A 15,198-nucleotide genomic window follows, 5' to 3' on the forward strand; every position below is an offset into this window, starting at 1 on the left:
AATGTGAGAACAATTGTCAAGTTTAGTGCCCAACTTGAACAAAAAATGTTCATACCTTAATGTGGAAACAATTGCTAAGTTTAGGGCCTAACTTGGATAAAAAGAAAAGTTTAGACCTCAATATGGAAAAAATTACTAAGTTGAAGTCCCAAAATATAGTTTAACCCAAAGTTTTATTATAAGTGTGCAATGGAAGCATAGACGGTTGTATTAATGAAAAGAATTTCACAGGTAAGAAAAAAGCATCCAATATTAAAAATAAATAATATATTTATTTAATAATTAAAAAAGAAAATGAGGATAGGAGAGACGTGACACCGGTTGAAATGTAACGGAAACGGAAAGGGGGAATTTGTAAACGGGAGCCACATAAAGAGGGACATGGATACCCCTTCCCCTTCCCTCACTTCACTTGCTCCCAAAATAAATTTTAAAAAGTTAAGCAATTTAAATTTCATGTTATAGGCATTGGTTTTGATCTCCTACACCATTAGCAAAGTACTCGTGATGATTTTACAAATATAAATATGTATTCCAACATGTTAGTATTATTAAGGATCCACGCATCACAATTGTACATCATGAAACTTAAATTTGAATATTTAAATATCTAAAACTTGATTTTAATTAAAAATAATAAAGTCATATCTAGTTTTTTAAAACTTTTATAAATTTAATTCAACAATTTAAATTTTATATTTTATATATGCTAATATTTAAAACTTTGATTGAGTTTTAAACTCAATTGTAAATTACTTAAAATTCTTATTTTTACAAAGAGCAAATATTATTTTCAAAAATATTTATACTATAAAATCTAAAAAATAAATGCTAATCTGAATTTGAAGCGAAATTCAGATCTCAATTGATTGGTTTGCATCATGAACTAGAAATGGTAAGATTGTGTGAAATTTAAGTGATTACATTCTATTGTAGCAAAAATAGAAATGTGAATAGCGTCGGACCATTTCTCCTATTTAAAGTCGATCACAAAGCTGAAACAAGAGTGGCCCCATATAAAAGCAGCAGTAAAAATACAAACAATTTGTTTTGTAAAGAAAAAAAGTACTCTCCCTAAAAATTTGGATTTTTATATGTTTTAAAATTGTTAGAATTTTATTAATTTTTAAATCAGGTGGAGGTGACTAAACAGGAATTTCAACCCAACCAATTTTGTAATAATACTTTTTTTTCTAAATAAAAACATTTTATATATTTTTTAAACAACCTGAATTGTTTTCTGGAAGACGCGTGGTATGTTTGGGTAATTAATTATAACTAATGAGTCCCATTGAATTAAGTATGCATGGAACACACCAATTACTCTCCAATTCTTAAACCAAATGGTAACAATTGGAGTAATTATGTAGGTAATTACAAATAATTACACTTGAATCTTATTACTCCATCACTTTTCAAATATACATGAATATAATTTAAGTTTAAAAGATATTATTATACAATAATATTTTAATTTTAGGATATATATTTTATTTTAAAATATAATTATATGTTATTTTACTAGTCTTCTTTAAATAATCTAAAAGCTTTAATGAGGAGGTATAAGTAGGGGTATTCAAATTTTGGTTAAAACCAAATTAACCGACTAAATTAAACGAAATATTTCGGTTCATTAATTTTAAAAAAAAATTCAGTTCGATTAAGGGTTAAAGAATTATACAGATTCGGTTAATTCGATTAATACTAGTTTGGTTTAGTTAACTATTTGATATAAGTTTTCATGCACTATTTTAACTTTCTAAATAACTAACTGAATTGCTTATTATTTGTTATTAATTACTTATGGACCAATTGATCAAATATTATCTTTTTATTGTTTTTATTAGTAGTTAATGCACTATCAAATACTTTCTTAAACTATGATGATTTGTCACAGTTACAACATAAGTAGAAAAGACTTTAATTTTTTCAACATGTTAAAAGTGGCTATCAAAATTTTCAAAAGAATACAAAAATTTCTAAGAGCATATTCTTAAATATTTTGATATTTCAAAATATCTAAGCATACGTACATAGAAATTTTGGTATTTCAAAATTTGTAAAGAGCATATCATTAGCTATTTTGGAATTAGAAAAATTCAAAAGAAATACCAATAATTTTATGGAGAATCGTTAAAATTTTGGTATTTATAATAAAATTTGTGTATACTAAAATCATGTTACCCGAGCCTTTACTAAGATTTCTAACAAAATATCGAAATTTCTAAGCGCAAATCTTTAGATATTTTGACATATACCACAATTTCTAAAGGATATTAATATTTCTAAGGAACCTCGTTAGAAATTTTATATATCAAAATAATGTTACCTAAGCCTTTACCAATATTTCTATCGAAATACCAAAATTTTTAAGTGCATATCTGTTGGCATATATATCCTTAGATATTTTGATATATATACCTCACGGAATACCACAGTTTCTATGAAATCTCATTAGAAATTTTGGTATACCAAAATCATGTTACCCAAGCCTTTACCAATATTTCTAACGAGACACCAAAATACCTATGTGTGTATCCTTAGGTATTTTGGTATATACCATAATTTCTATAGAACCTCGTCATGAATTCTGGCTTATCAAAATCATGTTACCCAAGTCTCTACCAAAATTTCTATGCACATACCCTTAGATATTTGAGTATATACCATAATTTTTAAGGAATCTCGTTAAACTTTTGGTATACCAAAATCCTAATTTATAAGCCTATATCAAAATTTCTAACAAAATGTCAATATTTATAATAGTATATCCTTAAATATTTTGATATATGTATATCCAAATTAGGATTTATAAGTTGTAACCCAACTTTTTAACGAAATACCCAAATTTATATTATAAGAAATATCTCCAATTGATTCAAAATTATCAAACGTATACTGATGCTTTAGTAAAAAATCCGATAATCAAAATTCTCGTGTCGTAAGAAAAAATAAATAAAAGAATCGAATCCGGTGGGGAAGAAAAAAAATCTTTTTTTTATTGAGCGTCTTCACTCATCTTGTTTTATCATATTAATTTCTACTCTACCTTTCCTGAGTTCATTCTCGAGGGAACCCCATTTCATTTAAAGCATTTCGTTGGATTCCTTTTGATCTCCTTATTTTTTAATCTCATTGGAAACTATATAAAGACAATGTATATATTAGTCAGATTCGTAATGAAAACACCAAATTTCAAAACATTATTCATTAATTACATAACTTTATATATTTTCAATATCAAAATTTTGAATTTACAATAAAACGAAGAAAATTATATAGTTTTTGGTAATTTAATTAAAATTAAATATAGATATAATGAAATATGATAATAAGAAAAAAATTACCAAAATACGAAATAACAATTTTATAACTAAATACTTTGGTTGATACCCAAATTTTTAGGATAAAAAATTCTACATAAATATCCATATATTTTGGTATATACCACAAATTTTAAGGTGATATCAAAATTTCTATGATAATTATTAGAAATTATTGCATATAAAAATAATTTAAGCACATATCCTTATATATTTTGGTGTATATTTCAATATGAAGGGGAAAATCAATATTTCTATGGAACCTAAAAAATTTGGGCATATTAATATCATATTATCCAAGCCTTTACTAAAATTTCTAACGAAACACCAAAATTTCTATGTGCCTATATATCACAGTTGCTAAAGGAATACCACAAATTTTAAGAAATCTCGTTAGAAATTTTGGTATACCAAAATTATGTAACCCAAGCCTTAACTAAAATTTCTAACAAATACCAAACTTTTGATACATGTATCCTTGGATATTTTGGCATATATCACAATTCTAAGGGAATGCCACAATTTCTATGGAACCTTGATAGAAATTTGGAATACCCAAACTTCTATCGCGTCAAAATTTCTAATTAGGTATTTTAACATATCAAATCCTGATTTACAAGCCTAAATCATTACGATACATACAAAAACTTGTAATGGAGTTCCAAAATTTCTAATAGCACTTCCTTATATGTTTTGGTATATACCACAAGCTTTATAAAATTTATGATTTAAGAAATGAGTTTTGTTATTCCATAATAGCCGAATCGTAACAAAATAGTGGTGATAGCATATGTTTTTAAGGCTGTTGCCTTGTAATGTAGATGAAATTTTGCCTTGTTTGTTTACATGCATTTAGTACATTTGGAAATCATTATTTTCATACAGCTGAACTAATTAATAAACAACACTAAAATCGGAATAACATGAGCAAATATCGTTTTACACCGCATTATAATAACATAACCAAAAAAAACATCTCAAATTGGTCGGTCGGATTCATTATGGTATAATCAGACAAGGAAACCAAAGTGACTGCTAAAGACTGGGAGGAAAACTAGAAATGTCAATGATTAACAAATTGCAAACATGTTTTACCTCCCATGCCACAACCTTGACGGAGTACATCATAAATTGATGAACTCAGGGTGCTCACAATTCTCATAGCATTTCCTAACAGATTCAGGATCGAATGGCACTTTCTTCTTTCTCACAAAACATTTATTGTCAGTTGCAGTAGAACTCAAACACATGGGGGATACAGGAATCAGCACGTTTTCCATCCCCTATTACCAATCATATTTGTATAATTCGGTAAATTACCCAAATCTACATTGACTAGATCTAAAGACATACCCACCTCAAGAAGGGCACCAAGTTGTAATAGATTCTGAAGCCTTTCTTCCACTGTGGCTGAGACAAACCTCTTCTCATCATAGCAGAGATGTTTTCTTTTCATAGATGCCATCTACAAGGCTGAACTAAAAAACAACCCAAGAATATAAACCTCGAGTGATCCAGGCAAAGAGTAGCAAATAAATGGTTTAATGTAATGAATTTCTACTTAATACTTTAATTTAATGAATATAAGAATAATAAACTGGCCTACATAAAACCTTACATTAAAATGAGCTACTAAAACTAACAGCAATTACCAAATAGCAAACAACTAAATTCATCAAACGGGAAAAAAGTTGGAAATATAAACCCTTTAAGCAAATATAAACCCTTTAAGCAAATTGAAAGTGAGCAAATCACAACATATGTATACTGTAATAGGCCCAATTTGCCCGGCCCTTACAAACAAAAAATATATAGTAATAGAATTAAAAGTCCAAAAGTCCCAAAAAAATACAGAAACATTGGCCCAACAAAATCTAACCCAAAATATATTCCTAAGCCCGATTAGCCTAAACCCAATCAGCTTTAACCCAAACCCAAACCCTAGCCTAGCCCAAAAACCAACTTAGCCCAAGATTGCCCCCCAAACACCGAAAACCCTAACAGCAAACAGAGCCTCCTGCACCGCTGCCACGCACGCCTCTCCCCACGTACGTGCCAGTCCGCGCCTCCGTACACGCCACGTTCCCCACCGTACGTCGTACCTGCAAATAAGGCCAACAACGCAACAGAAACAACAAAGAAAGAAAGAAACGAAATAGCAGAAGGGGGATTTTTGTATTTTTTTCTTTTATTTTATATTCTGTATTTTCGGCTATATAAGCCAAGATTCGAACCCTGTATGTTGGTTACGCAGATTTTATAAAGAAAAATACAAATACGAAAGGTGATTCAACTTCTGCTTTATTTTTGTTCTTGTTTTTATTTGTTTTTTTTCCTTTTCCTTTGTGTTTTCGAATACTGATTACACAACCAGGATAAAAATGGGAGATAAAAGTGTTTAGGCGTACCTGGAGGCCGGATTTTCGCCTTCTCTCCACAGTCATCGGAGTTGAACCGGAGATTGATGGCCTCCGGAAGAGATGAATCGACAGAGCGGCGGCTTTCAAGGGGTTAAGGCTAAATCCCTAGCAGAGTTTCTTCCCTTTCTTTCTGTTTTTTTTTTTTTAAGAAATGAAGTAGAAATGTTTTTCAGAAAAAAATTTGTTTTAAGTAATAAAAGGGAAACGACGCCGTTTGAAGTAAGGCATTCAGGTGTCAAAACGGCACCGTTCAATGGCCTATACCCGCGCGATGACCCGACCCGAGGGAAGGATCCACGTGTTTTTGCTCAATGGTCTATTTGCGCAAATGGTCCTCTCTCTTTTGTGCCGGGTTCAAATTAGTTCTTTTCCTTTTTTAAATTTCGCCCTTTAATTTGCTTTTCATTTTTTTATTTTTATTTTTATTTTATTTTATTTTATTACTATTACTATTACTATTACTATTACTATTACTATTATTATTATGTTTATTATGTTTATTATGTTTATGTATACTACTTGTTTGATTTTCTTTTCACGTAACATTTTGATAAAATCTATGTATATTATCTTCTTTTTATTCTATTATTGATATTTCAAGATTTCATGTATATTCTTTATTTTAATTTTTCATATACATATATCTTATTATTTATATATTGATGAGTTTAAATGTTTTATCTTTCACGCTATTTTTTATTTTGTTTATTGTTTCTATAATTCATTTTCAATGGGATCTTGAAAAGATTGAGCCTTAACGTATTGAGTTCCAATTTTCCTCGTTGAATCTAAATAATCGATGATATGCTTTAATCAAAACATAAATAAAAAGCTCATTCTCGAGAATTCGATACATTGTGTCCTAATGCATTGGATATGACATGTTTTCTCGAGATGAAGATTTTTTCTAAAAAAAATAATAAATAAAAATAAATGCAATACTCGATATTTAGGAATTTTGAGAAATTGAACCCTAACTTACTGGGTTTTGATTCTTTCATTTGACCCCAAATAATCAGATATCCTTCTCAAAATGCACAGGTTTTAAAATCAAACTTAAATTTTGAAGATTTAAAATGTTGCACTCTAACTTACTGAGTGTGACAATTTATTTCTATGAAATAAGTGAGCCTTATCATCCAATTCATTTTACTCAGGATAAAAGGATCGTATTTTTAAGATCTTCTCAAAATTTCGACACTAAGACATTAAATGATCAATTCGGTACCAATTTTGGGCATCACGAGGGTGCTAACACTTCCTCGTGCGTAACTGACTCCCGAACCTATTTCTTCAAAATTCGCAGACCTAAAATCATTTTCAAGGTGATCCGATCACACATTAATAAAAGATCGGTGGCGACTCCCATTTCCATTTTAAAAAAGTCGATCCCCATTTTTTCAAATTTAAAAACGGTTTCGACATATACCAGCTGGGAGATTGATTACTTCTTTTCTGAGTTTTTTGTGGAGTTTGTGGTCGGATTGTCAGGATAACCCAATTGGATGGAGGCAAGAAAGGGTCGCACATCTTGCCTGTATCATGCTAGAAAGCCAATATAGTAAGAAAAACAACAAAATTTATACTAAGAAATACCCTAAAATTATTACATATGAATCATTTTCAAGGAAGAAACTAAAATTGAAGAGTACAAATTTGAAATCACTTATTGGAGAATCAAAAGAGTACTACGAAAAAAAGAGTGTGGCAGAATAGGTGGTGGTGTCAAAGTAATTGGTGGAGCTTGTGGTTGGATTGGCGAGATAACGCAATTCACCATCTGAGATGTGATATGGGAGGAAGCCAACATCGTAAGAAAATGGAAAAAAAAATAAAGTCAAATAAAAACTGAATAGTAAAAAATTTGAAATCACTAACTTGAGAATTGAAAGAGTCCTGCAAAAAACAAAAAGGAGTGCGTGGCATAATAGGTAGCGGCATTGAAGTAATTAGTAGAGCATATGGTGAGAAAGGAGCTGATAATGGAGTTGGTAGGCAACAGTTCGTCGGAGAGGTTGGAGCTGCTTAAGGGAAAGAGATGAAAATGTTTGTGGCTAGTGAAGAAACCCTAAACATTGGTTATTATTGTATGAGAACAAAACGTTGTGTTTTGTTTTTGATGGTTCACCCCCCAAAAAAAAAAAAAATTTGTTTAATATATTAAAATTCCACGCACCTCCGGACCAAAATTTCAAAGGAAACAATGTTAGAATTTTGGTATCTTCCAATATTTCTAATTTCTAAGACCATGCCAAAATTCCTAACGAGTTCAAAATTTTCGTATATAAGTATACCAAAATTTCTAATGATACACAAAAATTTCTAAGAGCATACCAAAGAGTTCATCCTAAGACATTTTGGTATATACCAAAACTTCTAAGGGAAAGCAACAATTACATATATCAACGGAATTGAATCTTAAAAACTACCTTCAACTACTCATTCAAAATATATTCGTAGTTCCTCTTCTCAGCTACAAAAATAAGGGAAAACCAAAATTTTCATTCATCAATTTGGTGGAATTTCAACACTGGACAACCAATTTAGGTGGGAAGAAGAATACACGATTAGGTATGAATATTTAAATCCTAAATCTTAGGATTAATATTTGATTTTAACCAACTATTTTTATGTAAGTATGCAATACATATGTATGTATGCAAGTATTTTGGATTATATAATTATATTATTTCGTAAAGTACATATGACTATACCGTGTAAACAAGACCTACACTAGAGAAAGTAGAATATGGAAAACTAACTTTGTTTGCATACTGCTCATGTATAACTAGAACCTATATTATACCTTATTCTTTCCACCTTGTTCTTCACATTCTAACTCTTTTTTTTTCGTATTCTACTTTCTCTGTGGTCATCTTTTGTTTGAAAGGCTTCTTCTCTGAATCCAAAAGTTTTGACCACTCTGGCCAACTTTCGACGTTCCTAATTCAAAAGAATATAAACAGTTACTAATATACATATAATCAGCATCAATGGTTGTATATAAAACTCATCAATAAACCACCAATAAACATAGAATTTCTCAAAACTTCAACTCACATGTACGTGCAATTTCTGTTTCTCCTTACTTTTCTCCTGACATTTCCTTCTTGGGCACTTGCACTACAAAAAGACCATAAATTATCATTATGGAATTTCTAAAACCTTAAGCATTTATTATCTACATAATCCTAAATCGATACCTATTTCATAATGATAACAAATAATGTAACTTCCGCATAATGTAAATATGATGATACTGGTTTCTGCACTTTCTTCGACTTTCCACTTGCCATTACAACCTATATTGATAATACAAAAAACATCAAGACATATGCATAGCTCTAACAAAGATGGAAAGATGGATTAAACAGAATCGCAAAAGCAAGGATTAAACATTCATGTAGTCTGGAAGCCATCCAGATTGAGTTCAAGCCATCTAGATGACATTTTTGGAAAAATAGGATAGAACCTAGCAATTTATCATCCATCTGAATGGGAAGTTTGCCATCTGGATAGCCATAGACCCTAGACAATCATATCTTTAAACCACATAATCAGATCTCACGATTAACTCAACAAAGAATCTTTAAACCACGCATACAGTAACTAAATAGCTATATAGACCAAAAAACAAGCTGATTTCTGGACAATCAAATACAAATAACTTCAACAACTATGTAGCTTTGCAATATGTACTAGTTACAATCTAAAAGGGTATAACCAAAACACCCCCACACTTGCACCAACAAAATATTTCATTTCAAATAGTACGGAAAAGCATATATTCAACATCAATTAATTATAAAGGTCCTACATCAACAGTAGGGTATAAAATTTACAACCACAAAACTATGTAAGAAATTTCGAGACATCAAAGAATGTATCATAAGATAGAATTAAACCATTACAAACACACATCGCAATTACAAATGGTGAGACTCAAACATAGTTACTAATACATTGACTAAAAAGAACAAATTATTATTTTAATGTAACATTATAATTGTTATTGTAAATTCATTATTTGTCCTTGATTAAGATAAAATATCCATGAGTTGTAGTAGTCATGCATAAAAGGAAAAATTCCCATTGGATTAGATTTGATGGTCAATATCATAATTATATTTACATTAATAATTTATATCATACAAGTGTTAATAAATTTGGTATATGTTACTTTTCATATTCTATTATGATATGTAGCGTCCAAAATTATGAGATTGTCACTAAAGAAATGGTGGAAATGCTATTTCAGTACATAATTATATACTTTCATTCACCCAAATACAAGTAGCATAGCCAGCAAATACTATCAATAAATTATCTAGTATTCTTAGTTTGCTACTATTTACTATCCTTTAATGACAACCTTTATAGGTCTGAGTTCTTAATTTTGGTTATTGTTTACTATCCTTTAACAAAAGTCCATGCCTGAAACTCAACGCTAGTCAACAAGAATTTGTTCATTTCTGAGTTATGATTCTAGGAGAAACTTTGTAAAGGCAACAATTAAAATGAAAATTTAATTAAAGGAAACAACCAAGTACTAAACATGCTATAATTTCAAAAGGGAAAAAGAAAAGCATAGGTGCCATGAGTTTCAAATAGAGACACGAACTTAAGATATGTTGGAGTTTTGCACCAGAACGGAGTGTGGAACAGGGCCGGAGCGGGATAATAGGTGGCGACGGAAGGTGAACCCGAAGCCGGGGGGGGGGGTTGGCGTCGAAGAAACAAAGAGAATAAAATGCGAAGGGATGTTAAAATTTCTGGTCGCATCGGAGAGTCGAACGTCGTTGGAGTGCGGGATAATAGGCGGTGACGGAAGGCCAATTCGAAACAGGGGAGGTTTGGCTGTGAAGAGAGGAGAACAAATGAAGATTTCTGGGGCTGTTCAAATTCTTAGTCACGCCGGAGTTTTATCGGCATCGGAGTGTGGGAAACAGGTGGCGACGGAAGGCGAAGGAGAAACCGGGGGAGTTAGGCAGTGAAGAAGACGAGAGAAGAAAGACAGTTTTTTTACCAGAATGAATGGGTTAGGGTAAATTTTATGTATAACCGGTCATTACCGGTTCTAAATTCTTTTTAATATTTTTCATTTTCTAATCGAGGTTAATCTAACAGCCGGGTTACTTTTTTCCCCTTTCTTTTAGCTTCCCATAAGCTTGTTTTAAGAGTTCATCCCCAGTTTTGCTACTTTTAAGAGAATTTTTACAATAATTAATTTTTTTTAGGATTTAAAATTATGTAATTATAATTTATTCAGTATTGTATTTTTAACCAAATAAATTAGAATTTTTATGATTACAAAGGAATAATTATTTTCATTCAATTAATTTGTACTATATATATTGTTTTGTTTTCATATGTTTTTCTAAATTATATATATATATATTTGTAATTTTTAAGACATTTAAAATTTATCATGCTACACATATTCATTAGTTGAGAATTTTCACAGCATTAAGAAATTAGCCAAAACCTATAATGAAAGAATATTTAGATTCAATATCATATCATAAATTAAGGCTAATTTAAAAGTTAATATAGATATGTGAAATATGCTAATACATGTCTATAGGTAGAATTAGAGCAACAAAATGATATTTTCTATTAAAAACATTTTTTTCAAATATTGCTATTAAACGTACAAAATTATAAATAGCTCATTATTAAATTAAATTATAAATTATACAATATTCTAATATAAGCATATGTCAGTTAATACTTAATAATTGTAAACCCGTAAAGTTTTTTATGCACCAAACCCATAAAACTTATAGATATAAGAAGTATAAATGAAATAGAACTCTACTTAAAATTTAAAATATATCAAAACTTATCTACATCTTGTTGGACATCCACCTAATAAAATATTCATAATAATAAATCTATTAAAGATGCCCATAACTTCTTTAAAACTGCCTTTATGAGATAAAACACTCCTATTAAATTATGACACTTTTAATATAGGCTAAAAAGGAATATAAGTTTATGAATTTTGGTGAAAAATCAATTAAATTCTTCAGTGGAAAACACATTTAATTAAATTTTTAAATTAAATTAATTAAATGTTTTGACTAACATTTTTACAACACTAACGACATGTCACATCATTACACTTTTCTTTTTATTTTTTTCTGACATAGCATCCCATATAGCATCGTTTTCCATGTCAGCATGCTACATCAACATCATTTATCATGTCAGCAAAATTAACGATCAAACCAATAAATTGACGATTTTTGTTAACGAATGGGCCTAATTGATTTTCAAGGAGCCATTAAGGGCTCAATAGGATGAACTTTTTTTTCCCAATGGCCTAATTGCATTTTTATTTTTTTAAGTTTTTTTTTACCCATAAGCCTATTTTAGGCCTTTTTTACATTAATAATATAAACAAATTAATTCCAAAATAATGTCAGTATATATACCAAAATGGTATGTTTAGGGGGTGGTGCATTTCTCATAGGCGGCACCACTATTTTTTTAATAAATTTTATTTTTTTAAAAATATTATTTTATTAGTGATGTCATATACATAGGTGACACCACTTTTATACCATGACATACGATAAAAAATACGGGTCAATTTTGACCCATGACCGCTCATCGCGTGTGACGCCACTTGGACTGGTAGCTCTAGTCGCGCCTCTCTGACAGGCGGCACTAGTGCCAGTGACCAATCCCTTCTGCTGCGCCCTGTACACTGCAAAAATGCAGTGTTAAGTCCCTTCCAAAGGGAAAAAAAAGGATGAATGGGGGACCTTATAAGTAGGGGTGAGCATTCGATCGAATCGAATCGAAAATTTTTGAGTTAATCGAGTTTTCGAATCTCATTTTATCATCCTAACTTTATTTAAAGTTTTATCGAATCGAATCGAGTGAGATAGAAATCGAATCGAATCGAATTATTTGTTCGAGTTAAGTTTAAAAATAAAATAAAATTATTGTTGTTTATTTTTATGTAATTTTTCAAAAAATAATTTTCTTTAAAGTTTTTAAACATAATCATACAGCAAAAAATTGAAGTAAATAAGTGAATAAATAAAAGTAACACAACATGATTCCAAATAAACAACAAAAATAATACAAAAAGATCATAATAAAAAACATAAGTAAAAGTCCAAGTAAATAGCATGAGTCGAAAGAAGGGTGATATCGGTTTGCAAGATACGAAACATATGTGTGTGGGTGAGAGAGAGACACATAGAGAGAGCTAATGTGCTGCTTTGGGCAACTAAGCAGGATTTTCTGGACAAAGAAGGCATTACAAACCAGCATGATATTATTGTGTTCCCTATTTTATACATCTTCAGGTACTCGCTTATTGGTGAAGGCAGAGAGTAGAAACTAATGACATTTAGGGTAACACATAGGCCATGAATATTAACTTTTAAAATGGTACCAAATCTGTGTTTGTTTACTTTTTCTGCATTTCTTTCTCCTTTTCTTTTCATTTGTTAAGAAGGAAATGAAGAAAAAGAAATTTGAAGCTAAAATATTGCCAAATCGGCAGCAGTGCCACTAAATACATGACGAAACACGGAAAAAGTAAAAACTGAAATTCTGATGCGTTTAGCAAGTTGTAACCTTTGCAACAAACTTCAAGCAGCTAAAGCTGAGTCCATCAAGCAGAAGGAAACTAATCGGTGGGTAGGTTGAATATCATTTCCTGCATAATAAGAAAACTGGATTGTTATTTCGCTAGGTTATAGAGATGAATGTAGTTTTAAGATAAACGTTATCACAGACAGGACATGTGTCACTTCTTTCCATCCATTCAAGAACACATGCAAGGTGAAAATGATGCTCGCATTTTGAGATAATTTTTGGATTTTCTGCATCATACTCTAACAGGAAAGAAGAAAAACTACTTAATATTAAAATTTTAACTCATAACCAACAAGCTACAGCCTACAAGTGAACACAGTATCAAAAATTTTGACAATCATCATAATATATAAAAGACATTGACTAATCATTGAGCAGATAATACTATTATTCCTTTATAACTAATCAAAGTTTCAGATTACCAACTTAGCAAACAGGTTAGGAAAGAAGACAACTTTATTGGGTTAAAGTAACTCCAGAAGGATTAAAAAAGTAAGTCATTGAAAAGAAAAGAAAAACCCACCTTTTTTCGATGGACTTGCTGCATTTCGTTAAAAAAAATATCAACAGAGAATTTAAACAAAAAAAAAATAAAACAGATGAATAAACAAAGTGAAATTTTTTTTATACAAAAACATAGCTCTGTTCTTTAAAGAATTAAACCATGAAAATTGAAATTTGAGAAGAAAGAATCCGACTTTTTGCGTTTAGTCAAATTACAAAGACAAAATTTTAAACACACAAAGAACAACAATTTTTGACTTTCTGCTGTTTACCAAGACTGGGATCAACCGATCAAGTGTATAGCAGTATAGGTAATTGGGAGACTCCATTTATTAATGTATGTACGAACAAATAAAAAACAGAAGACTATCAAACCCTAAACCTATTTTGTATGTTTCTGTTTCTAAAGGTACCAGACAAATAAAAGCATCAATTAAAATGAAAGGCATGCTTGTGCAATACAGGTTTTCCAACTTTAGCTTGAGAGTTGAGAGTAGTCTTCTAAACCACAAGCTGACAAGTGCAACTCCAACAAAGAGAGAAGTTTGAATGTTACCTGTACCCAATCAATTGCTTTAGAAAGATTCGCAGAGGCAGAGCTCAAATCAAGGTACTGCAAGGAAGAAAGTCCAGAAACTGAGAAACCCATTGAAGACTTTTGAGACCATATATAAATACAGTGTAAGGAAAGGAATAAAAGTTAACATACCTCTGATTTTGGAATTGGGTGGAGCCGTCAGCCGTGGAGGACCGGAGGTGGATTGGTGGAGGAGGGTGGACCGGAGGTGAAGATTTTCGAATTGGGGAAAAAAGGGAGGAGGGAGGGCACGGGCTTAGTTAGGGATTTTGGAAGTGATTTTGTTTTAACTTTTAATTTTTAAATGTAGTGTTTTTTAAAAATAAAAAAATATATGTGGTGTATTTTAAAAATAAAAAATATAGTTTATATTTGAATTATTCGAGTTATTCGAATTCGAAAATTCAATTCGATTCGAACTCGAAATTCAAAAAAAAAATTCGAATTGATTCAATCAACTCGATTAATTTAATTAACTCGATTCGAATAATTCAAAATTCGAATTTTTTTTGATTTTTTCGAATCAAATCGAATCGAATTTTACTCACCCCTACTTATAAGCATGGACCCTTGTAAATAAGGGCCCAGAAGTGAGAAAAAGAATAGGGAAAGAAAGGAGAGGAAGGAGAAGAAAGAAAGAAGATGTAGAAGAAAAAAGGAAAAAAAATATATATTATTTTAATAAATAAGGTTTTTTTTTAATATAAAGGGTTTAGTTATATTTTGTATGTTTTTTATTTTTTGTTATTAATTATTA

General features: G+C 30.4%; 2 long non-coding RNA genes across 2 annotated transcripts; both read right to left on the reverse strand.

Annotated features, from left to right (window-relative positions):
- Window positions 1-7,302: 7,302 nt before the first annotated feature.
- Window positions 7,303-10,850, reverse strand: LOC105793773 (uncharacterized). Its single transcript, XR_008194322.1, has 5 exons — window positions 10,365-10,850; window positions 8,947-9,045; window positions 8,804-8,866; window positions 7,622-8,686; window positions 7,303-7,523 (listed from the first exon to the last, which is right to left on the reverse strand). It is a non-coding gene; the product is annotated as an uncharacterized LOC105793773 (long non-coding RNA).
- Window positions 10,851-12,996: 2,146 nt separating this feature from the next.
- LOC105793774 (uncharacterized) lies at window positions 12,997-14,740 on the reverse strand. The gene is made up of 3 exons (XR_001133569.2): window positions 14,574-14,740; window positions 14,421-14,477; window positions 12,997-13,421 (listed from the first exon to the last, which is right to left on the reverse strand). It is a non-coding gene; the product is annotated as an uncharacterized LOC105793774 (long non-coding RNA).
- Between the last annotated feature and the right edge of the window lie 458 nt (window positions 14,741-15,198).

The sequence above is a fragment of the Gossypium raimondii genome, chromosome 3, assembly GCF_025698545.1.
Source record: "Gossypium raimondii isolate GPD5lz chromosome 3, ASM2569854v1, whole genome shotgun sequence".
Classification (NCBI taxonomy): domain Eukaryota; kingdom Viridiplantae; phylum Streptophyta; class Magnoliopsida; order Malvales; family Malvaceae; genus Gossypium; species Gossypium raimondii.